General features: G+C 43.5%; 1 long non-coding RNA gene across 2 annotated transcripts in view; it reads right to left on the bottom strand.

The window, feature by feature from the left end:
- The window catches only part of LOC129625614 (uncharacterized), a 145,313-nt gene that overhangs the window by 91,559 nt on the left and 28,910 nt on the right, over positions 1–24,844 (bottom strand). Inside the window, exons 2-3 of one of the 2 annotated variants that reach the window (XR_008701556.1) lie at positions 15,624–15,805; positions 13,905–14,004 (exon numbers count right to left, since the gene is read on the bottom strand). This is a non-coding gene — a long non-coding RNA (uncharacterized LOC129625614). Of the gene's footprint in view, positions 1–13,904; positions 14,005–15,623; positions 15,806–24,844 lie in introns of those variants that run through there. The other variant, XR_008701555.1, reaches the window with a different exon arrangement.

Here is a 24,844-nt window from a genome sequence, read left to right on the forward strand (position 1 = left end):
CCAATAAATGGATAAAATAGAATTTGAAGCTGAATGTAATACTTTTGGATGGAAATTGAAAATTGATACTTGTTCAAGGAGGGGAATCATGGAACGAGGGCATCCTCCAGAAACTTCAGCATAACCCCTTAGGGTGGTAGATGAAGGCTCTGGCCATAGGCGAGTGAACTCAGTCCCAGCCCCTCTCCTTTGCCTGGCGGGCAGGGATCCACCTGAAAGTTCCAGCCCTCTCAGTAAGCGGTTGGTTCCCATAGGGACCAACCATCATACTTAGGGGACCTAGGGGCTTCCCAAAAGTCACCTGAGTAACACATTAATGTACACATTTGTTGCTCACATCCCTTAGGGTCTCCCAAGGGCTTTAGGGACTCTGTGCCAATGGACCCCTATGTTGTTGTTCAGTCACTCAATCATGTCCGACTCCTTGCAACCCCATGGACTGCAGCACGCCAGGCTTCCCTGTCCACCACCAACTCCTGGAGCTTGCTCAAACTCATGTCCACGGAGTCAGTGATGCCATCCAACCGTCTCGTCCTCTGCCATCCCCTCTTCCTCCTGCCCTCAATCTTTCCCAACATCGGGGTCTTTTCTAATGATTCAGCTCTTCGAATTGGGTGGTCAAAGTATGGAACCCTCCATACATACCAAGTATGTACCTCTTGTTGTGAATTGTGACATCACAGTATCATCAGTCAAAGGCTTTGAGCTGGGGTGAGAAGGTCCCCACCCAGGGCCCCCCCCAGAACCAGAGTGAAAGCGAGGGAGCATGGGCACCAGGAAATACAGTCCAGGAGTAACTGACTTAGTGTCAGTGATGCACCCAAATCTCTCTATTCAGTCCACATAGGGCTCCCCTTCACAAACTGAGTCTTTCTCTGGGTAAAGGAACTTTACAGAAGATCAACGAAATCAGGCACACGAGCTCAGCATGGCATCAGAAACAGCAAACTCCTCAGGAAATAGTGACTATTTGGTCATTAGAACCTCCACCACCACCTGGCAACTTCCTCACTTCGTGTTATCCTGTCTTATTTTGCTGTCCTACTTCTCAGGCTCTGAATCTGATATCTAACCAAAGACAGCAAGTTCCAACATCTATATTCTACAGTTTAGCCTTTTATGTTCACATTGTCTAAACTACCCGCAGCACACAGAAGTGTTCAGTAAATCCTGGGTGAATTAAGGAGATTTTCATGTTAATAGTATTAGCATTTGTGATGTATTTTCTTTGTGCTGGGCCCCGTGCTAAGTGTTCTATATACTCAGACTCATTTAATCTCTGCTCATAGCCCTGAAACGTAAGCACTCTATGAATGAAAGATGTTTCTTGATGCGTTGCAAGGATGCTGCTTTTGTTGCCATAGCAACAGAGGTCTGGAAATACAAATCCAATTTTAGAAGGCATAATCACTGTTTTGCTCCTCTTTTCAGTCACAGTTTTAATGTGTCGTTAAGGGTATTCGTATAAAGATAGCTGCAGAGGGAGGCCTGCCCCCAGGAGTTTTCTGTCATTGATGTTAGGTTCCCTACAACTGAAAGTGGATGTTCTAGAATCTAGACCCTCAGAATCCACTCAGGGCTCCCCTTCATGAACTGAGATGCACTGACCTCAGGGGTTCTTGGAACATGCTCAAGGCATATGAAATCAAAGGCAAAAAGCTGGTGTATATTTAGGGATCTTGGCTTTAATCCAATTGTTAAATGAGTGAAAACATTAGTCTTATGCTGTAATTGGCATGCTATCTCATGGAGAAGTCAGTGTTTGCAGGAGTGTTTCATATAAGTTTGGAGTTTGAAGCTGCTGCCATGGATGGTTCAGACTTCCATGGTTTCTTCCCAGGTTCTTTGGGAGCCCAGAATGGGTCCCAGGAATCTCTGGTGTGCAGGCAGTCTCATGTCTAAAAAGACACTGTATCTAAAAAATGTCCTTAGCAAGAGGTAAGGACTGTACTTTTTATACTGCACTGTCTACTGGAGCCTGTAATAAATCTTGGATGGTCATTCAATGCAGAATGAAAGCATAAATACAGTTTTGTGGAAAAAAAAATGCTGAAGAGATATATACCAGTTTACAAAAATATATATGTATGTGCTACAGATTTCCCAGTTTCAAAAGGTAATTGAAAGCCAAAATACGCTAGTCCATTTTTCTTACATTTTTGTTTTGGTAAAATATGCATCTTGCAAAATTTATCATTTTAATGATTCTTAATAGTGATTTTTAATATTTTCAGTTCAGTACTGTTAAATACATTCACTTGTGGTGGAACCATCAGCACCATTCATCCCCAGAACTATCTCACCTTCCCAAAGTGAAGCCCCACCAAACACACACATGTGCGCGCGCGCACACACACACACACACACACACTGCTTTTGTTTGCAACAGCTATCACAGTAGACACTGCATGAAGATTCTTGAAACATTCATATATATATACACATCCATCTCTCCTATTGTGAGATAGTCATATCAGATGAATTCCAAGGTGTTGAAGATCTTTTCTGTGGAAATGCGTGTCATGTGAAACTTAGAATAAGGAGGTGAATTCCACTCTGTTACCGTGCTAAGGCTTATTATGTGCACACAAGTCAGTAGATATCAAGCTTGAAATTTGAATAAGTACTGCATGACTGGGGGGAAAAAGCAAAGGCAGTTGTGTCTAAAAGGAGCAGGAAAAGGAAGTGGGTGGAGCTGCCTACAGTAACAATTTTCAACAAGACTATGGTCCAGTCTCTCGGCTTCATGTGTTAATCTCAGGCTCAAAATGAGTTACATGAGATTACTAGACTAGACATTACTTTGCTGAAAATGGTGCATCTAGTCAAAGTTATGGTTTTTCCAGTAGTCCTGTATGGATATGAGAGTTGGACCATAAAGAAAGCTGAGTGCCGAAGAATTGATGCTTTTGAACTGTGGTGTTAGAGAAGACTCTTGAGAGTCCCTTGGACTGCAAGGAGATCCAACAAATCCATCCTAAAGGAAATTAGTCCTGAATATTCATTGGAAGGACTGATACTGAAGCTGAAGCTATAATACCTTGGCCACCTGATGCAAAGTGTTGACTCATCAGAAAAGACACTAATGCTGGGAAAAATTGAACGCAGGAGGAGAAGGGGACGACAGGGGATGAGATGGTTGGATGGCATCTCTGACTCGATAGACTTGAGTTTGAGCAAGCTCCGGGAGATGGTGAAGGACAGGGAAGCCTGGCATGCTGCAGTCCATGGGGTCGCAAAGAGTCGGACATGACTGAGTGACTGAACTACTGGGTTAGTGGTAAAGAACCTGCCTGCCAATGCAGGAGGCGTAAGAGATGCAAGTCCAATCCCAGGGTTGGGAAGATTCCCTGGAGTAGGGCGTCCAATTCACTCAGTATTCTTGCCTGGAGAATCCCATGGACAGAAGAACCTGGCAGGCTACAGTCCATGGGGTCACATAGTGTTGGACACCACTGAAGCAACTTAGCACACATTTCTGCATGCTCTGCTACGAATACTGTTCTAATTCTACATTCTAATCATCTCATGTCTCACTTGCCTCCACAGGTTGGTCTTATAACTTTTGTGGGTGATGCTTTAAGTGGGGAGAAGATGGAACCACCCAAGCAGTGGATCTATATCATGGCAGTGGCCACCCAGCATTAATCTAGAACTTGTCAAAGGCAGCTGTGAGGTGTTGTTGCTGTTGTTCAGTTGCCAAATCATGCCCAACTCTTAGTGACCCCATGGACTGCAAGACACTACACTCCCCTGGCCCTCACCATCCCCCAGAGTTTGTCCAAGTTCATGTCCATTGAATTTGTGGTGCCACCCAACCATCTCATCTTCTGTTGCCCTCTTCTCCTTCTGCCGTCAATCTTTCCCAGCATCAGGGTCTTTTCCAATGAGTCAGCTGTTCACATCAGGTGGCCAAAGTATTGGAGCTTCAGATTCAGCCTCAGACCTTCCAAAGAGTATTCAGGGTTTATTTCATTTAGGATTGACTGGTTTGATCTCATTGTTTTCCAAGGAACTCTCAAGAGTTGGCAGAACTGGGTCTAAATAATCATAGAACTAAATTCAGTACATATTTTTGAAGGAGAATAATTTTGATTCCAGAATTAGCTTTTCTAATTCTTTTTTCTTTCCCAAGTGGATGAGCCTTTGACTTGTCAGAGCACTTTTCATTCATTACAGATTCATTGTTCCATCTCCTCTGGAGGACAGTCCATGAGATTTAGAAAGAAGTTTCTGGCATTACTAAGTATCACTATTTTAATAGCAGTATGGCTGGGAGAACATTAAAGCTAAGCTAATGACAAAAAAAAAATGTATTTCCCTACTTTTGAATGGTCTGCTTATGTCTTGAGGCTGTGTCTATATAAGGACATTCTTACTGATGGCAATGAACTAAATTCTACACATTCTATAACATTTATAAAAAAAATTCTATTCTCACCAACCTGCCTCCCTAAAATCTCAAGAAACTCTATCAGAAACACTAGATTTTAAGTAAAACTGAAAGAAAAAAAAGAGTGTATAACTGGAGTATATAGAACGTAATTCTATTAAAAAATTTTTTGAAAAGGAAAGAAAAAGGAAACAAGGGCTTCTTGGTGAGTCCACCATGAATTAGAGACTCTTTCGACCTTGTTTCAGGTCCACACCACAGAGACTGGACACAGGTTAGCCAGCAATGCATTAGACTTCAACATCACAGAGTGATTTGATAGAAACTTGCTTTCATGCTAAGTTGTTTTAGTCGCGTCCAACTCTTTGCCACCCTATGGACTGTAGCCTGCCAAGCTCCTCTGTCCAAGGGATTCTCCAGGCAAGAATATTGGAGTGGGTTGCCATGCCCTTCTCCAGGGCATCTTCCTGACCCAGGGATCAAACTCACATCCCTTACGTTTCCTGCATTGGCAGACAGATTCTTTACCACTAGCACCACTTGGAAGCCCATTTGGTTGGTTCTTATTTCTATTAGAGATATTTTGTCCATAAAACTATTGGCTCTGAACGTCATTGTCAAAAGGAGCAAACATACTAATATTAGAATCCCAAACAGTGAAAACAGATCGTTAATTAAGGTAAATAGATAAAGAACAGATACTGCCTTCTCTAAATCCTCTGAAAGCAACCAGCTGGTCCCATGGGCAAAGAGGCTGGTCCAAGCAGGAAGTCTGCCTCAGGCTCCTGTCCAGGTGGACCCCCAGCTGACCATCACCTCTTACATCATCAGTCCCTCCCAACTCCAAGTTTGAGGATGTGGAGACAATAATTTGTTGCAGTAGCTGTTTTCCAATCACCACTGCTCCCCACCTGCCACTTCCTTGTCCATCACTTGTCTGTCCATGGACAGTAGACAGGAGGCTTCTGCCAACTGTTGGCTCTTTTCTAAACCTTGGGAGTTGAGAAAGAAGTAAAACAACTCTGCCACTGGCAAGAACAGTTTCCAACCTCTGCTGTGGTTCTTGGGGATTCATTTAGCTGCATCTGGTTTCCTGGGCTTCCCCAATGGCTCAGTGGTAAAGAATCCACCTGCCAGTGCAGGAGGCGCAGGTTCGATCCCTGGGTCAGGATGATCCCTTGGAAGAGGGCATAGCAACCCACTCCAGTATTCTCGCCTGTATAATCCCATAGACAGAGGAGCCTTGCAGACCACAGACCCCCATCCATGCGGGTCACAGGGTCAGACACAACTGAGCACACACACACACACACACACACAGTTTCCCAGGCAGAATTCTCTTGAAACATTAAACAGACCTCTACTTTCACAGCCATAAAGTTCCTGGCCCCTCCTGTCCCTCTCCAGTATTGACCATGAGGTTTGCATGTGAGGGACACACACAGCCCAAGCCTCTGTGGCCAGAGCACTTCCCCAGGGTCTCTCCCAGCCTTTAACTAGGTTAGGAAAAGATAGCCCACCACACAGAAGGCTTGAAGTTCACCATCCAAACTGAACATCTCAGCACGCTCACTGCCCAATGTTTACTTAAACAAAACTAAAAAAAAATTGCAATTAGGAAAGCGAAAAGGAAATGGAATGCTAAAATCCACTTGGGGGAGAAGGAGAGGATGGGACAAATTGAGAGTAGCATTGACATCACAGATAGCTAGTGGGAAGCTGCTGTTTAACACAGAGAGGCCAGCTGGGTGCTCTGTGATGACCTAGAGGGGTGGGATTGGGGTAGGGGGCAGGAGGGAAGCTCAAGAAGGAGGGGCTATATGTATACACATGGCTGATTAGAGTTGTAGAGCAGAAACCCAACACTGTAAAGCAATTACACTCCAATAAAGAAAGAAAACCCACCCCAGTGCCCAGACTAGCCACCTACTATTATTTCCCACTCCTGCACTTAATGGTTTAACGATGGTCATCAATATTTTAGCAGACAAAAAAAAGAAGCTTTTTCTTAATAAGAGATCATTCAAAATACAGGATAGTAATTAAAGAAAACTGTGGGTGTTTATAGCCTTATAATCTCCCCATTAAAATGAGAGATGTACGGAAAAATATATATATCGTAAATGGTGATTATGGGCAGGGGAAGATTATCTATTTTAAGTTACATATAAATAATTCATATGTTTCCCATAATAGCACACGCTATCTTGGATCTTTAATATACATTCATGGCACAAAGAAACCAATAATATTACTCAAAGACACTCATTAAAATATTTCTAGTTTCCATTTTCTACCACAAAAAATGCTGGCGATTATTTAGAGCAGGAGTTTTAGGGTTTTTGTTTTGTGTTTCTTTTCTGAAATCACTTGAACAAAACCACTTCCTTTAAAAATGCATGATGAAGGAAAGCCTGCTGCTCATTGCAAAACACATCTGGGCAAAGTTGCTAAAGACTCTCTCCTAACATCTCGTTTTTTTCTGAAAGTGCATCTCTTGTGCTTTGGTGGTCCCTGGAAAGTGTTTGTCAATTTGCAGGAAGAGATTTTGTATGGAATGTTACTTTAGGTAGAACATTGGTTTAGGTAGAAAAAAACTACAATTAAACTCTAATAAAAAGAGTTTACACATTACTTAAAAAGGGAAGTGAAGTCGCTCAGTCGTGTCCAACTCTTTGCCACCCCATGGACTGTAGCCTACCAGGCTTCTCAGTCCATAGGATTTTCCAGGCAAGAGTACTGGAGTGGGTTGCCATTGCCTTCTCCAGGGGATCTTCCCAACCCAGGGATTGAACCTGGGTCTCAAGCATTGTAGGCAGACGCTTTACCCTCTGAGCCACCAGGGAAGCCCACATTACTTGTGTGGCCTCAAATATCTTCTTATTACCTAGCTGTACCATGTCTGCTTCCAAAGTAAGATGTGGGCTTGACTTAAAAACACATGGATAGGATACAAGCACAAATCATTAACAGGAGACTGAAAGAGTTGGTCAAGCAGCTGATTTTCCCAAATCCTGCAGGAAAACTATAATTCCAAAGCTTGTATCCTCTCTGGTCCACACCTGCTTAAGAATGGCAGATTGTATAGTAGGAAGAATCTGGGATAGGAACTACAGGCCTTAGGAAGCTCCAAACGTCTGCCATGAGTTTTAAATAGTTGTATCTGACTCTTTGCAACCCCATGAACTATACAGTCCATGGAATTCTCCAGGCCAGAATACTGGAGTGGGTAGCAATTTCCTTCTCCAGGGGATCTTCTCAACCCAGGTATCGAACCCAGGTCTCCCACATTGCAGGCAGATTATTTATCAGATGAGCCACCATGGAAGCCCAAATACCCATCAGCAAGAGCCTAAGAATCATGGAAGACAGGAGAGAAGTAAATGTCCCAGACAAACAAGTTGGCAAAACAGAGATGTTGATTTGTGTTGTGCTGTGTGTGGTTTCCTCTCCTTTCATGTATTTGGACCCATTATTCACAACCATCACTCTCCATGACCAGGTGGGTAGAGGTGGTAAAATTAATAGGAAAGAGTAATCGATCAGTCATAGAGAATAAAGGGAAGTGAGAAATTAAGACTAGCCTATAAGTTTGGAGTTTGAACAACTAGAGTGATAGACGGGTAAGTAGAACCAGAGAAGCACTGCTCTTCTCTCTATTTATTTATGTTTATTTATTTGCTCGAGAGTTCCTCTTTTGTCCAAACTAAACCTGTGCAATATATTAACCCAGCAGAGATTCACAAGTCTGGAGCTCGTAAGAGAGGTCATAACTAGAAATTCCAACAGCAATTCCTTTGCAGAATGACAATTTTCAGAGCCATACATCTGAGTGAGGTTACCTGGGAGGGAAAACTGCTAGAGAGAAAAAGGGAATCAGGAATCTATCTTCCCGAATATCAGCTTTGAGAAGATGAGAAAGAGCCAGCAAGACAGACTAAGAAGAAGAGGCCAATAAAGGAGAAGAAAAATTTGGAAATAATCATGGAAATATATGGTCAACTGTGTCAAAGACTACTGAAAGTTCAAATAAAATAATTCCAGAGAAGCAAACATTGGATTTTGTAATATAGAGAATGTTGTTGACCTTGAGAGAGCAGTTCCCTGTGGAATCATAGAAACAGAAGCCTCCAGCATGGTTAAGTGCTCAACTTAAGATGTGGAAAAGAAGGTGAAGTCATGATATTTCTATTTATCCATCATCCACTTATTTATCCGTCCGTCCATCCATCCACCTATCCACCCACCCACTCATCTATCTACTTACCCATCTATCCATCATCCATCCATCTATCCATTCACCCACTTATACAATCACCTACCCGTCCATCCATCATCCATCCAACCATCCACCCACTACCCAACCACCTACCCACCCATCCATCATCCATCCATTGCTTATTCACCCATGCCTCAGGAGAAACCACTGAATTAGAGAGAGAATGATGTCTAGTGTCCTAATAGGCAAGAGCTATTTGAAGTAATGGTTCCATGCCCAAGTGGTATGTCTGATAAGGACAAAATTTTCAAGGAAACGATTAGGCTGCATATAATGACACAGAAGATACTCAAGTCCATGAGTGTAGGTAGGACCAGTGAGGAAAAGACTTACTGGGAAGAGGGGAGAGGTCCATGAGAAGAAGCCTAGTGGCCAAGGATAGAAGCAGAGAAATAAAAGAAGCCAAGGGGTAAAGATAAGCTTTCATCAGAGAGCTAATTCAGGGCCCAGACCAAAAAACTGCAAGAGTCCAAGAGATTATTTAGGCAAATTCAAGCCAAGGTGCAGGAGGCAAGAAGTGATCCTCCACTATGACTTGTTACTGAGAAAGAACCATCACATGCCCCAGGATGCAGCTGGGAGCCCTTCCACAGGCCATGCCAGCATCACTTAGGTGAGCTGGGTTGGGGGTGAGAGGGGGGAACGTGGCGGGGGCTGCAGAGGGAATGGTGGGGTGGCAGAAGAGCTTCTGGGGCTTCCAGCAGCCTGACAACCCCTCCAGAGTGCGGACCCACCTTCCTTCTGATAAAGGAGAAGCTGTTCTCCTCCTGGAAGATCAGAAGGCCATGAGACGGAAAGCACCTGGAAACTGACGTCAGGTGTCACATTGGTGTTCCTCCAACAGAGGCTGAGGAAGTAAAGCAAAGAAGAACCAGGTGTGGGAAGCTGGGAACAAAATACCTTGTGATACACTTCAGGCCATTCAAGTGTCCATGAATAACTTTCACTCCTCATGAGAATTCTACTTTCGCAGGGGTTGGGAAAGAATGATTGGATTTGGTGCCATGAAGAATCATCTAGTAATAGGTACCTTACCCACAAGGGGCTTTCCCACTGGCTCTGGAACCCAGGCTCCGTCCTCCTCATCCTGACAGGAGCTCCCAGGATCACAGCCCAATGTTTGCGGGAGATAAGCGGCCAGCTGGCTGGTCTACTGACCCAAAGCCCATCACAGAAGACCCTCGTCCCAACCGTCCAGGCCAGCCCACCACCCCAGCCCACAGGCAACCCTCTCACCCCTCCATCCAGCTGCTCAGAGACATCCTCTCTCCAAGCTTTCCCTCCGGGGTGCATGGCATAGTGAGCTTCTGATATTTAGGGCTTGGGAAACCAATGTTGATGGTTTCAAGATTCAAAACTTTCATCTGTGTTTACCTGTGTCCCTACTATTCTTATTTCCTCAACAGGATCCCATGAATACAGGCAGACTCAGTCTTTTGTGAGGAAGAATGGGGACACAAAGGAACAAATCACTAGTTTGTGTCTTGAAAGATATTATAGCGCCACATAACATACCCCAACTTCAGCATCCCTGCAGCTAAAAGTGGTGCTGCCTTCCCTTCACATGATAACCAGCTCGGTTCCTGGATCTCCTCACGTGACTTAGCCTCAGCCACACCCACCATTTCCTATCACCCCTACGAACAGAACCTGCTCACCTCCAATCTCACTCTGCCACACTATGTCTCCTTTAAAACTTTTAAATAATGGTCCTTAGACATTTCTCTGGAAAAATACCATTTTTTGCAAATAAAACATCCCCCAAAAGGTTGGCTAAATAAACACAAACAACTGAAAAGTCACTCAATTATATAGGTCAGTAAGCAAATTGCAACTGGAAAAAAAAAAAAAAACATTCAATGAGAAGGTTTCCTGATCAAAAACATGTTATTATTCAAAAGGAGGCCTGGGAGTCCTTTTTCTAAATCAGCCTTGCTTTATAAAGGAACTCAGATGCTACAAGGGAAAAGTGTGCTCATTAACAGAACCCAAATCAAGGCCAGTGTAATTATTCAGGTACCAACTCTGTCTGAACACCCATCACTGCCTCGATAAGCATCTGTTAACCAATGGAAAGACTTGCAGTGAAATTACTTTTCGCTGCAGAAATTTGTGACTTTCATAACTAGATAAGAAAGATTAAATTTAATTAATTTTAGCATAAAATGGAAGGAGCATGTCCTGATTCCCTTAGATACTAAGGCAGCCATTTTCTAAGATAATTGATTAAGACTACTATATGCAGCTTTCTATGTTTTTCTCAACACATAACATTCCTGTCTGTCTTTCCAACTACCTGACTAGCCCTCAGTAATGGCTTAAATATATTCTGAAAAAAATTACCTGATATTACTATAAATAAATATATTTGTGGGCCAAAAACTCTGACATGAGTTGTTTTTTTTTTAATAATGGCTACATTTTAGAAGCTGAGAATTAAATGATAAATGAGATTCAAAATTCACATCATAATTACAAGGGTTTTTTTTTCCTATTTCAACTTAGATCTTTACTAAAATAATACAGAATGTATTTCGTATTGAAGTATAGTTGATTTATAACATTATGTTAATTTCAGCTATACAGCATTTTTGAAGATTATACTCCCTTATAGGTGATTTTTTTTTTCCAAAAAGCAAAACACGGCCTTTACACTGTATTAGTTATTATAAGTAATCTAGAAATGCTTTAAAGCATACGGGAGGATGGAGGGAGGTAATATGCCAACATTATGTCATTTTATATGAGCATTTAGGAATTTGGGGTCCTGGAACCAAATATCCTCAGATACCAAGGGATGACTGTACAATCAATCCCTCAAAGTTCCATTTAAATCTCTTCTCCATTATCACTCCACCAAAGGGCCCCCAGTGCAGATTTTCAAGTTTTCTTCCAGATGTTGAGTCCCACCGGCCCACCCCGCCACCAGAGGCGTCATGGCTTCTGACCTGGGATGAGGTCCTGCGTTTAGCCAAACACAAGTCAAAGTGATCTTTGACTGCCATGAAGAGGTTCTGGAATGCCACAGCTGCCCAGCTGAGGAAGCGCTCCAGGAGGAGCTGCTTGTTGGCTACAGCAGCAGGAGACACAGTACTCGTAGGCGCTACAGCAGCCATTGCACAAGCAGCCGTCACCGCAGTACTGATTACAGAGAAGGAAATGGCAGCCCACCCCAGTGTTCTTGCCTGGAGAATCCCAGGGACGGGGGAGCCTGGTAGGCTGCTGTCTATGGGGCAGCACAGAGTCGGACAAAACTGAAGCGACTTAGCAGCAGCAGCAGCAGCATAGTACAAGATAATGTCTATAATTCTCTGTGCTGCACAGTCAATCCTTATTGCTTACCTATTTTATACACAGTAGTTTGTACCTGTTAATTCCATACTCTTAACTTGTCCAGTCCCCTTCCCTCTTCTCTTTAGTAAGCACAAGTTTGTTTTGTATATCTGTGAGTCATACAGAACATATTTAGTCAATGCTATTTGATTTCTTAGAACTCTAGCAACTGGAAATATTTTTTAGCAGAATAAGATTTTCCTGTGTTTGAGAAAGCCACAGACATCATACGTGTCTGCAACTGCAAGAGGCATGATTATGCTGATTGCTTTACTAGTATTTTGTTTCCATGGATTTTCTTTCTTTTTTTTTTTTTTTCTTTATTTACTGAAGGAGTGATTAGGACTCCCGTATATCAGACAGTTCTCTCCATGGGTTTGGCTTTGTTTCATTTCTGTTTTGTTTTGTGTTGCTTTTCATAAAGAAGAAAGTAAATGAAACTTTTAAGACAGAGCTTTCTTCCTTTCACTGAAATAGAACATGCTGGTACTGAACTTTTGGAAATTTCCCTTCATGATCTATTACGCAATAAGCCACCAAGAGTGAAAGTTCCAGGACACTCTGCAGATGTAGTCCCTGGGACTCGGCGCTCCTCGGCAGCTTGGAGCAAGGCCTTGTGACTCACACTGTGCCCAGTGGAAGGGGTTTCCTGATCTCTGATTTCTCTCTCTTTTTTTTAGTGTAACTTGAGCTTTAAGTAAACCACATTTCCAAAGTGTATAAAATCAGCAGGTGCATAATAAAGATCTCATTTGAAAGAGACATTTAGTCATTTGGGAAGACTGGTTAACCTTAACACCACCACTATTTCCAACCCCTTCTCTGCCAATGTCACAGAGTCCGTGATTCACAATTGAGCAAAGCTACACCTGAAACTGGTGACAAATACCAAACATGTCGTCTAGTCTTTCTTTTAAAAAAAAGGAAAATTCAAATTAGGTAAAAAAATAAAAGGGTTTATCTTTTCCATTGTAACTTAATGGCCCTCTATATTCTAGGATGAAAAGGCATCTAATGAAGAGATCATTTTGATTTTCTTTGATCAGTTATTTCAGACTGATTCAAATTAGTTTATTTGCATTAATTTTTCTAAGACAAAGCAGACTCTGATGACTGGATTACAGCCTAATTAGACCTACCCCTAGTCTCCCCTTGAGGGTGACATGGGTGGTGGGTCCCTGATTCACAGCCAGGCCCAATTTCTCCAGGACGGCTTCCTCACTGACTTTTTATTTTACTTCTAGGTAACAAATATTCATGGGCTTCCCTGGTGGCTCAGACAGTAAAGAATCCACCTGTCAATGCAGGAGACCCAGGTTCAATCCCTAGGTCAGGAAGATCCCTGGAGAAGGGAATGGCAACCCATTCCTGTATTCTTGCCTGGAGAATCCCATGGACAGAGGAGACTGGTGGGTTACAGTCCACAGGGTTGCAAAGAATCAGACACGACTGAGTAACTACACTTTCATTTTCAACAAATATTCATCTGGCGAGGTGCAGTGCTTTTGTGTGTGCTCATTTGCAATTTGTAATATATTCCACCAGGAGCAAAAACAGTCATTTACTGAAATGAGGCCTGGCATGAAGTCTGCGTAACCCGCAGAAGCAGCCGTGGGTTTGATGTGACCAGCGTACTTTTACCATCACCCTGTGGGAGGCGCTGTGGGGGCTCGTGAGCACGTGAGGGAACAGAAGCTTGGTTGCGCTGTGTGGCAGATCCCAGAGGGTCGAAAGGGACTGTTTGTGTTTAAATTGTTACCAAAAAAAAAAAAAAAAAATGCTGTCATTAAAACACTGATAATGCCCTCTTGTGATTACCCAGGGAAAACAGTGCTAAAATCGAGAGCAGCCATATTCTTCCATCACAAACTTAAAACTTTCAAAGTCATAGCCATCATCAATTGTCGAATATTTATTGACCAAAAAAACTTTTTTAATCTTCAATTTACCATTTGTATTCTTCTTCCACAGCTGAACAGATGACAGAAGATGTGGAATCCTAGATGGATGATAATAAAACCATCTTGGGATCAAAGTCATATTAAATAAGTCCAGAGGAAAGATGTGCACATGTAAATTTGTCCCGTTCGTTGGTCATTAGAAAATGCTGAAAATATGCTCTAGTCACCTTAAAGAAATAATGCAAGACATGAAATTCACTAGGGCCTTTTAACCCTAGCTGAGGTCAGACACAAAATGGCAAGTTAAGGGCAGCCCGGTGTTTTTTTCCTAGCTTATAAAACTGCCAACAAGCATCACAAAGTATGGAGGCTAATTTCAAACTGGTAGACCAAATGTCTGAATTCTGGGGGTGGACCAAGGATGCTGCAGGTGGAGGGAGAAACATGGCCTGAGTACAGGCAGTGGGGGATACATCATCTCTGGAGAACTGGAAACAGTAAGGAAACCAGCTAAGAGTCAGTCTTGGAGTCAGTCCTCCATCTGCCAGGAGCTGGCATTGCACGCAGCATCAGTGATCAAGTCTTGGTCCTGGAGAAACCTCTGCCCTCCCACCTATCACCCACCCCTCAGCCCCTCACCACATCTGCCTCCTGCTCTACAGGTCTCATTGACAGGAGGGAAATCCCAACATTTTTGAAACATTCATCCTCATCATCACTTGCTGATAATCATCAGTAATTAAATAAATATAGAAACTCTCCCTTAGAGCCAACAGACATAAAATAATACTGGATCACAGTTATTTGATGTGTTGATTGTCATCTCCCTGTAGTTCAGGCTTGGGTCATACATCCTCTAAAGTACTGAAGTAGAAATTGAAGATGGCATCTCCAGAATGGAAGGGACATCCTGCCATCATCTGATTGAACACATTCAGTATTTCCAAGTGATATGTTATGGAATACATGATCTGGAACACTGCCATGACTTTCTTTTTGGTTTCATTGTCAAAAATAACTTCAGATGGACTTCAGCCACCAAGATTAAAGGACCTGGTATGTTCCATGAGCAGCGCTGTTGAAATCTGCTAACTTAAAGCAGGCCATGAACATTTTTGAAGTTCTATTTTTTTTTTGTAGTTAATTTATTCACTGTAATATGTGCCAACACACACCCTTGCAGTTCCAACATGAAAAATGAAAGAAAGATGCAACATTCCAGGCACGTCGCTGGGGCCGAGTGAGAAGGCAGATGAAAGAAACACATCAAAGAGGAAGCACATTTCTAATCAGCCTCTGAAGAGAACACAGGATGGAGTGTATACAGTTGGTCCATACACACACACACACACACACACACAGCCAGTGCTTAGTATCTATGCAGATATACAGTTGGTATTTAATAAATGTGTGTAACCAGGCATCCTTAGTATAGATTTATGTATACAGTTGGTATTTAATGTGTATACATGTATAAAGTGAGAGCTTTACCTGCAAACACTTAGGGCCCCAACAGCCCACATATAAAACCTGTAAGAACTTAGATGTGGGCTAGTCTGTGAAGAATGGCCAGCAGTTGTTTTTGTTGTTTTCACTGTTGAAAAACAGGAGTGAGGAAATAAAATCACGGATGGACCGCGCAGGTAAAACACTCATACTTAATCCTACACTAGAGAACTTTCCTCATTTCTACTGACTCTCCACTCACTGAACATACCTTGAACTCGCCTCTTCTGTCTTCAGAACAATGAGGATCTCTGCAAAGAGCACACACTTCCAGCTGTGTGGGGCTTCCAGCTCAGAGATGTCCCGATCAGCATGTCCTTCATCCTTGGTCTTCCCCTCTGCATCCCTTACAGTCTTACAGTCCTAGGCATCAGCAGCTTGGCTTTCCAGAAGCTGAAGATTACGGTGAAAAGCAAGGAGACCATGAAGGTTAACAAAATTGGTAAATAATGACCAGAAAGATGAACACTACTTTTAATTGGGTTTGATCTCTCAAAATGGTAAGGAAAAAGAGAAAGAAAAAGCAAAGTGAGTAATTTTGTCTTTGAATAGCTCAAAGATTTAAGACTGGAGTAGGTACTGAAGTTGTATCGAATCACTTGCTGCTGCTGCTAAGTCGCTTCAGTTGTGTCTGACTCTGTGCGACCTCATAGACGGCAGCCCACCAGGCTCCCCTGTCCCTGGAATTCTCCAGGCAAGAACACTGGAGTGGGTTGCCATTTCCTTCTCCAATGCATGAAAGTGAAAACTGAAAGTGAAGTCGCTCAGTCGTGCCCAACTCCTAGCGACCCCATGGACTGCAGCCTACCAGGCTCCTCCATCCATGGGATTCTCCAGGCAAGAGTACTGGAGTGGGGTGCCATCGCCCTCTCTGAATCACTTAGCACTCAATTAAAATAATGAGGAAAAAAAATCTGCTCCTATTGATACACAGCCCACTTGGTTTCAAGTGGGTAAAGCAGCATTTCTGACACATAGGGGGCAGAGTTCTGAGGTCTGGTCACAAGAACCTGTGGCTGGAAATTCCTGGTCACCAGCTGCCACCAGTGGCCTCTTGAACCACATGGGCCAGCTGGTCCCACCAGCGGACGCTTCACATACCTGTGTAAGTTCAGCAAGGAACACAGGCCAGGGCAGGGCACCAGTGCCCTCGCCCAGGCCTCTGCTGGGAGCTGAAGAGCTCATCTGATGTCTGTATTTTTTTCTGAAATAGCTTCTTCTGTTTGCTGTCAAAGGCAGAATCTTCACACTCTCATTATTTTTGTGACTGCTTCACTCCACCCTTCTCTTAAGATCAGAACTTTGAGCTGTTGATGGAACACAATGTCTTCTAAGACAAATTAAATTTGGAGCCTTAAGACCATGGTCAAACCAGTCAAAACACACCAGCTCATCAGCATTGTTTTTGTACACTGTCCTTCGCAACTTTGAAAATCCAGGTTGATCCTAACTGGCTTGTCATGCCAACTGAAGTCAGAAAATGTAGGGGCTTTCATGTTTCAAGGTGGTTTTCTGTGGGGACATGATCAGCACCAGCCACATCTTCTCATCCTAGACATTCTTATTCATCTCCTATATGTCCTGAAATCATTTGGACCGCATACCTGAGTTTGACATCCTTTCCCCATTGAACAGGTTGAATGACAATCATGAACTACAAGGTTTTATTACTAGTTACATAAGTATTAATAGGCTTCCCTGGTGGCTCAGTGGTAAAGAATCCACCTGCATGAGAGAGACCTGGGTTTGATCCTTGGTTGTGAAGATCCCATGATGAAGGAAAAGGCAACCCTTTCCAGCATTCTTGCCTGGGGAATCCCATGGACAGAGGGGCCTCTGCCAAAGGTATCATCACGAACAACAGGTGCTTTGCAGGATGGAGCTCTTTGCAGAGTCCATCATCATGATCTCATTATTGTATTTTCTTCCATTATTTATTTATTTTTATCTCCTCAATACTGGTCAGATGTCAATTCAGAAACAGATACAAGTCTGAAGTCTGTCTAGAGTTTACAACGTCCAGATGAAAATACTTAACTGTATTTTAACTTGTGACAATTTTGTACAACTCCTATTTTCAAACATGAGAATTCAATCATTTCCAAAATTGTTCCCAAATCCACAGCTCAGGTGGTGATATTCAGGGAAAATGTGCCATTTCAACCCAATCGCTTGTATTAAGCTGCACATCAGAGTATCAGATAAGCAGCTGAAAATGCTTGCTAGGTTCAGCGGGAATTTCATTTCCTCCAAATTTCTCCTCCTGTGTCAGTGATGACGGTGGTGTGTTAGGTCATGTCTCGTTCTAAGGTGAGATGACTCTGTTTCCCGCTGCCATGAGCTGAGACGGCTCTGGCCGGGAGCTTGCCTGCTGCCACCGTTCCTGACGTGATGGTGACAGAGGTGACTGACAGTAAGACACTAATCACACTTGGGTGACTCCTGTGGGATGGGTGTGTGGGGTGGGCCAGATGGCCCCTCTGGATGTACACACTTGTCCCCCTGTCCTCCAGGAGCATAGGCAGCTGAGCCAGAATGGCTCTGACCCCCAGGACTCATCTCACCCAAGGTTCCTGTCTCTGCCTGGGGACAGCTGGATCTGACAACTGTTCCAAAGGGGATGCAAAGGCCTGGCACCCGGCTTCGACTCATGAGACCCTCGGGGCCTCAGCCCCCAGCTCCTCCCAGGGTTACTACCAAGGACTGGAAGGCATTAGAGTCCAGCTTTTCTGGCAGCCCAGTCCTGCTGGGCTCACTGCCTCCCATCTGTGATCTTGAGAGTGCACTCACCCTCAAAATCTCCATCTCAGAGTGCTTCCAGGAGCCTGGTCCTTCCTGGACCCTGCTGACCACAGCATATGCGTCATGTTCCCAGTGCAGCTTCCTCTCATAGATGAAGAGACAGACATGATTGAGAGACAAAAGAAATGAGACCTGAACACTGTAGGAGACTAACATCAGGGCACAGGTTCAAATCGAGGAAACTTGAATCCAGTTTTCAGTCCTTCTGCCATGTCCTGGCAATGCCCACCTCAGTCTCCAGGAGAGACTTAGAATCTTTCTGACATTTATCATTCATAAATCCACTTATGGTTCCCAGAGAACTGTTGTATTAAAAAACTAACAACCCACTTAAAGAAGTAAACAACATTCATCAACAGCCACAGAGTGGTCGACCACTACCTTTCTCCCAATTTAACTGATCTTCTATGAAATATATGCAAGAGTGATCAGATTTCTCTGTAAAATCTAAGCACTCAAAAAAGCACAGGTTCCAAATCTCTGGAATACCCTTTGTTTGAGACGCCAGCGTGGCAGGGAGGCCGTAGCTCTGGGATCAATCAGCATGGCTACTTCCCAGGCCTTGGTGCCTGGCTCCCGGCCAAGCTTCCTAAACTCCGTGTCTTGATTTTCTAACAGGAACAGTCATATCAAATACCTCTCTGTGCCACTGTAGGGATTAAAGTAGATATGTGTTCATCTTTTATTGGGCTTCCCTGGAGGCTCTGCAGTAAAGAATCTGCCTGTAATGCAGAAAATGCAAGCTGATCCCAGAATCGGGAAGATCCCCTGGAGGAGGGAACAGCAACCCACTCCAGTATTCTTGCCTGGATAATTCCATGGAAAGAGAAGCCTGGTGGGCTATAGTCCATGACACTGCAAAGATATGAACATGACTTAGAGATTAAACAACAACAGTCACCCTTAGGTGTCCTTGAGGCATGGTGGGTAAAGAAATGAATCAGTGTTCCATACGTGCTTTTTAAAACCATTGATTCAAATTTCTAAAAGGTAAGACACATGACCAATCATAACAATGTCTGTTGTTAGTAAATGTTGAAGTATGCTGTGGTAAGTCCTAGATGAGCCCTCAAAAGTTTAACTCAATCAGAAAGCCATCAGAAGGCAGACATCTCTCAGGTGGGGGGTCAGGATGGGGGGGAATCCCAGCCAGCCTCCTTTGAACCACCCGGAGAGAATTCCCATCAGGGTGCCCCCCTTGTAAGCAAGATCATGTCACTAAAGAGTAGCAACCAACTCTGGATGTTTCAGCTACAGCAAATAACTTCCACTCCAGGAAGCAAAATAAAAGCTCATGGGCTTCCCTTGTGGCTCTGCTGGTAAAGAATCTGCCTGCAATGCAGAAGACCTGGGTTCGATGCCTGGATTGGGAAGATCCCCTGGAGAAGGCAAAGGCTTCCCACTCCAGTATTCTGGCCTGGAGAATTCCATGGACTGTATTGTCCATGGGGTCACAAAGAGTCGGACACGACTGAACGACTTTTTCACTTTCACTTTCCATGATTTGTCTTCTATTTTGACCAATCCTCAGTAAAGTCCCACAGGAAAATGGATGTATAGGTGTGGAGGAGGGCAGAAACTCAGGGTGTGGGGCGGGGAGCTTGGGGAGAGCAGACAGGCTATGAGTTTTTGATCTGTTCCTGACCCTTGTCTGGAGCAGGAGATATTCTTAGATCCTTTTCTTGAGGTGGAAGAAAAAGACTGAGAATCTCCTAGAAATAATTTTAGGTAACCACAGCTATTTTTATCTCAACGTTCAGGAGCTAGTGTTTAATTTAAGGACAGAAATGAAAACAGTATTAAAAAAAAAAAAAGAAATGTCAGTTGTATGTTTTGATTTCTTTTTAGTTCTCTCTCCAGAGGCAAGATTTGCTTAGTCACAGAAGCCAGAGATGTCTTCTTAAAAGGAGTTTAAATCTGTAGCAGAATATTATTAAGAAAAGTTAAACCCATTGTCAAATGTAAATGAAATCTACAATGATAAAGCTAGAGTTAATGTTTAAGAAATGGAAACCAGATGCAAGCTAACTAAATGCCATCTGTAAACCTTAGTGATATAAAAGGGGATGCTGAACCTTTCAGCCCAGGGATGGGATTCTGTGGAATTCCAGATGACCTTGGGTTCACAGGGTAGCATCTGGAAGGAGATGATCCCCACGTGAATCTGGAAAGTCTCTGACAAGGCGGGGGTGGGGTGGGGGGATCAGGATAGGAGTGTCCATGCCAGGGCAGGGGCCCACAACCTCAGGCTTCTGCTCTAGGTCTGCTCTGCTTTAGGAAAATGCAAGTCATTTTTCTAAGGAGAGGAATGTTGTGGATGAGTCACTCAGTTGTATCCAACTCTTTGCAGCCCCATGGACTGTAGCCCACCAGGCTCCTCTGTCCATGGGATCCTCCAGGCAAGAATACTGGAGCGGGTTGCCATGCCCTTCTCCAAGGGATCTTCCTGACCCAGGGATTGAACCTGAATCTCCTGAGTCTCCTGCATTGGTAGGCAGATTCTTTACCACTGTGCCACTTGGGAAGCAAACACCTATCCGTGTTCCTTTCAGAGGCCACATAGGTTCACTGCACACACACCCAATAGCAGAGCCCGGGCCAACATCTGGTCAGAGCAGTGTGGGGACCTCCCTCCATCTACAGGGAAACCTCACACCTTAACATTGCTCCTCTCTCCTTCCCTGGGGACATCAGTCCTCCAGGTGCTGTTTGTTGCTTATGTGTGTGTGTGTGTGTGTGTGTGTGTGTGTGTGTGTGTTAAAGATACAGAGGAGATGGAAATGGAGATAAAAGTATGAGAAAGAGAGTTCATCATTATTTTTCTTTGGTTTCCTGTCGCCATCTCAAGTGCCGCTATAGTCCCCAAAACCCAGCAGCATTGTGGGAGGCAGAGTATGTGTCCACCTTTGGGGCATCCTGTACCAGATGAACAAGACCTGAGAACAATGTGCTGCCTTCAAACACAACCTTTCTCTTCTTCACACAACATGTAAGTTAGATGCTTAGTATTTGGTGCAAAAATTAAGAAATAAAATTTTCTGGGCTTCCCTGGTGGTCCAGTGGTTAAGAATCTGCCTGCCAATGCAGACGATATGGATTTGATCCCTGCTCTGGGAAGATCCCACATAACTTTCACTGGGCAACTGAGTCAATGTACCACAACTGCTAAGACCATGCTCTGGAGAAACGACTGAAGCCCTCGTACCCTAGAGCCCACGCTCCGCTATAAGAGAAGCCACTGCGGTGAGAAGTTCTCACATCGCAACTAAAGAGTAGCCCCCACTCGCTGCAACTAGAGAAAACCCTCGTGTAGCAATGAAGACTCAGCATGGCCAAATAAATATTTCTAAAATCTCCTTTCAAGTTTCTTTAAGACCTAAGATACCTAACAGTATAATTCCGTAAACATCCCTGAGCATCTAAATATCTAATATCTTTGATTAAAAAAAAAGATAAGTGCTGCCAGTAACAATGAACTTGCTAATTGTTTTGGGTTCAAGAATTTGGACTGCGATTGTTATTTATGGTTTTTTAATTAGGACAAAGATCAGCAGCTTTGCTCATCAGATTTAGACGGCAGTGAGATTTTTAGCTCTGGCATCATTGGCTTAGGAAAGAACATCATAGACAAGCTCTCTGTTCTCAACTTATTTACATTTTAGTCTGCATTATATGTGTTTTTTTCTTACAAGAAAAATATCAACAACTTCCCGAAGATAGCCCCTGAAGTTGAAAAGGACTATGATTTCATAAACGATTAGACTATAGTCAAGTTATCTTGCTGTTTTGGTTTCTTCCCTATGGCTTAATTATACACCACAAATCTTTTGCAGAAGCAGTCTATTAACTAAATATGTAGAGATCAGCCCCACAAAAAAACATGCCTCAGTGTGTGTTTTCTTAATCTGTCTCAGCAGAGAGTATATGTGGCAATAAAATGGTGTGGTCCTCGAATTTGAGCAGTACCGGCTTGTCGTTTAGTCACTAAACAACAAGTTTAGTGGACACAGTTGTGTCCAACTCTCTGTGACCCCATGGGCTGTAGCCCACCAGGATCCTCTGCCCATGGGATTTTCCAGGCAAGGATAATGGAGTGAATTGCCATTTCCTTCCAGCCTCATGTCAATAAAGCATCGTGTTTACTTTTGGGGAAGATGAACATATGTTTCCAGGGGATGGGGTGGGTCTGCCTCTTCCCGGAGGCAGGAGAGAAGCTGTCACCATCACACTCCCGGTGACGCTGTCCAAGGCCACTGATCAGCAGACTGTGAGGGGTCGTCCTCTCTTTTACCTCTGCTTTCTGAACTCCAGAGTCACAATAAGCCAGAGCACCCCTAAGACTCCTGTAGTTCTTCATGTTGTGAACTGCAGTAGGAGGTGATCTGCACAGAAAGGGAATTTGATGTACTGCATCATCACTCACTGATCTGATCTGATCATCACCCACACTTTTGATTACTTTGATGGGAGGTGGTGATGACTCCCTCCTCTTGTTCTTGCAGGATCTCTGAGGGGATTATATGTTTCTCTCCGCCAGGGACCTCTGTCCAACTCCTGAAATGCAGCCCTGAGAACCGAGCTTCCTCACCTGGGAACCTCCTGGGCTCAACAGAGTTCCCACTTGACTATCATGTGACAGTTTGATAAATGTTCTCACTCTTGTTTATTTTCATAGTTTCGAGGGGGACAAACAGAACCACTCACTCTTACAATCTTCCTCATGGTTTTTCCTATTCAGTTTAGTTCAGTTCAGTCGCTCAGTTGTATCCAACTCTTTGCGACCCCATGAATCGCAGCACATCAGGCCTCCCTGTCCATCACCAACTCCTGGAGTTCACTCAGACTCACGTCCATCGAGTCAGTGATGCCATCCAGCCATCTCATCCTCTGTCCTAATAAGTATATTCAATAAGCAATTAAAATTCCATAAAAACACTTTCCTTCTGCAAACCAAGTTTTCATATTTCTAGGGCTTTTTAAAAATTGTATACCCATTACTTTTGTACATGAGTATTCTTTTAAAGGATGTGTCATGAAAACTATGTACTGTAGTCCTTACTTATCTGTTTGTTGGTGATGTTAAAGGAGAAACAGTGCCACCACATTGAAAAACATCACTGATAACTTTTGGACAAGGAAAATGAGAAAGTGAAAGAGGAGAGTGAAAAAGTTGGCTTAAAGCTCAACATTCAGAAAACGAAGATCATGGCATCCGGTCCCCTCACTTCATGGGAAATAGATGGGGAAACAGTGGAAACAGTGTCAGACTTTATTTTTTGGGGCTCCAAAATCACTGCAGATGGTGACTGCAGCCATGAAATTAAGAGACGCTTACTCCTTGGAAGGAAAGTTATGACCAACCTAGATAGCATATTCAAAAGCAGAGACATTACTTTGCCAACAAAGGTCCGTCTAGTCGAGGCTATGGTTTTTCCTGTGGTCATGTATGGATGTGAGAGTTGGACTGTGAAGAAGGCTGAGCGCCGAAGAATTGATGCTTTTGAACTGTGGTGTTGGAGAAGACTCTTGAGAGTCCCTTGGACTGCAAGGAGATCCAACCAGTCCATTCTGAAGGAGATCAGCCCTGGGATTTCTTTGGAAGGAATGATTTTAAAGCTGAAACTCCAGTACTTTGGCCACCTCATGCGAAGAGTTGACTCATTGGAAAAGACTCTGATGCTGGGAGGGATTGGGGGCAGGAGGAGAAGGGGACGACAGAGGATGAGATGGCTGGATGGCACCACTGACTTGATGGACGTGAGACTGAGTGAACTCCAGGAGTTGGTGATGGACAGGGAGGCCTGGCGTGCTGGGATTCACGGGGTCGCAAAGAGTTGGACACAACTGAGCGACTGAACTGAACTGAACTGAAAAGAAAATGGCATCTGAAGTGGATTTCTGAGAAAAAAAAAATTCATAAAGATAGTTACGACAAATAGTTAAAGAAGCAGTACAAATGCTATTGTAATATTAAAGTGACATTAATTTGAGCAATTCTAGGCTTCAGTGCAATACTACTGACTAAGTGTTCACCCTGCTCTTTATTTCTGTGAAGTTTCTAAAAACTACTTAATTTCTAAGGGAAGATGAAGCCACCTGGTTTGGACATGAAAAATGAAAAAAGTAGTATTAACTGTATGAAATATCTTTAACTCAGGGGAAATCTGACACTGCATCTCTGGGAAAATATGTTTCATGTATTACAGGGTCATCGTTTGGTCTGTCCCAGTTCAGGTACCAAGTGCTTTTTAAAAGCAGAGCGCGATGAGGCAGCTCTGGTTGGAAGGGGGCAGGGAGGAGGGCTTTTCTCTACGTGTCCTTGAGCAGGCGAATGAGACACATTTGTCTCCATTTCTGCATTCATAATGTCAGAAATAAAGCATGCTTCTAAAACTACTGAAGGACCCCTGGTAGAAAGGTGAAGAGACCCACTGGCGTCTTTATGGAACAGTACATCAGAGGATTAAGGACTACAGAGAAAAAGGCCATTGCCAGAGAATAGATGGTTGCAAATGAAACAGCAAATTACATGCAAATTTAAAATTAAACGTAATGTCATTCTGCCAGACCCTCTGAAAATCTATGCCTTGGGTATTTGAACCTGGAGGGCACACTCATTTTGAGAGTATA

Source organism: Bubalus kerabau, chromosome 13 (assembly GCF_029407905.1).
Source record: "Bubalus kerabau isolate K-KA32 ecotype Philippines breed swamp buffalo chromosome 13, PCC_UOA_SB_1v2, whole genome shotgun sequence".
Taxonomy (NCBI): domain Eukaryota; kingdom Metazoa; phylum Chordata; class Mammalia; order Artiodactyla; family Bovidae; genus Bubalus; species Bubalus kerabau.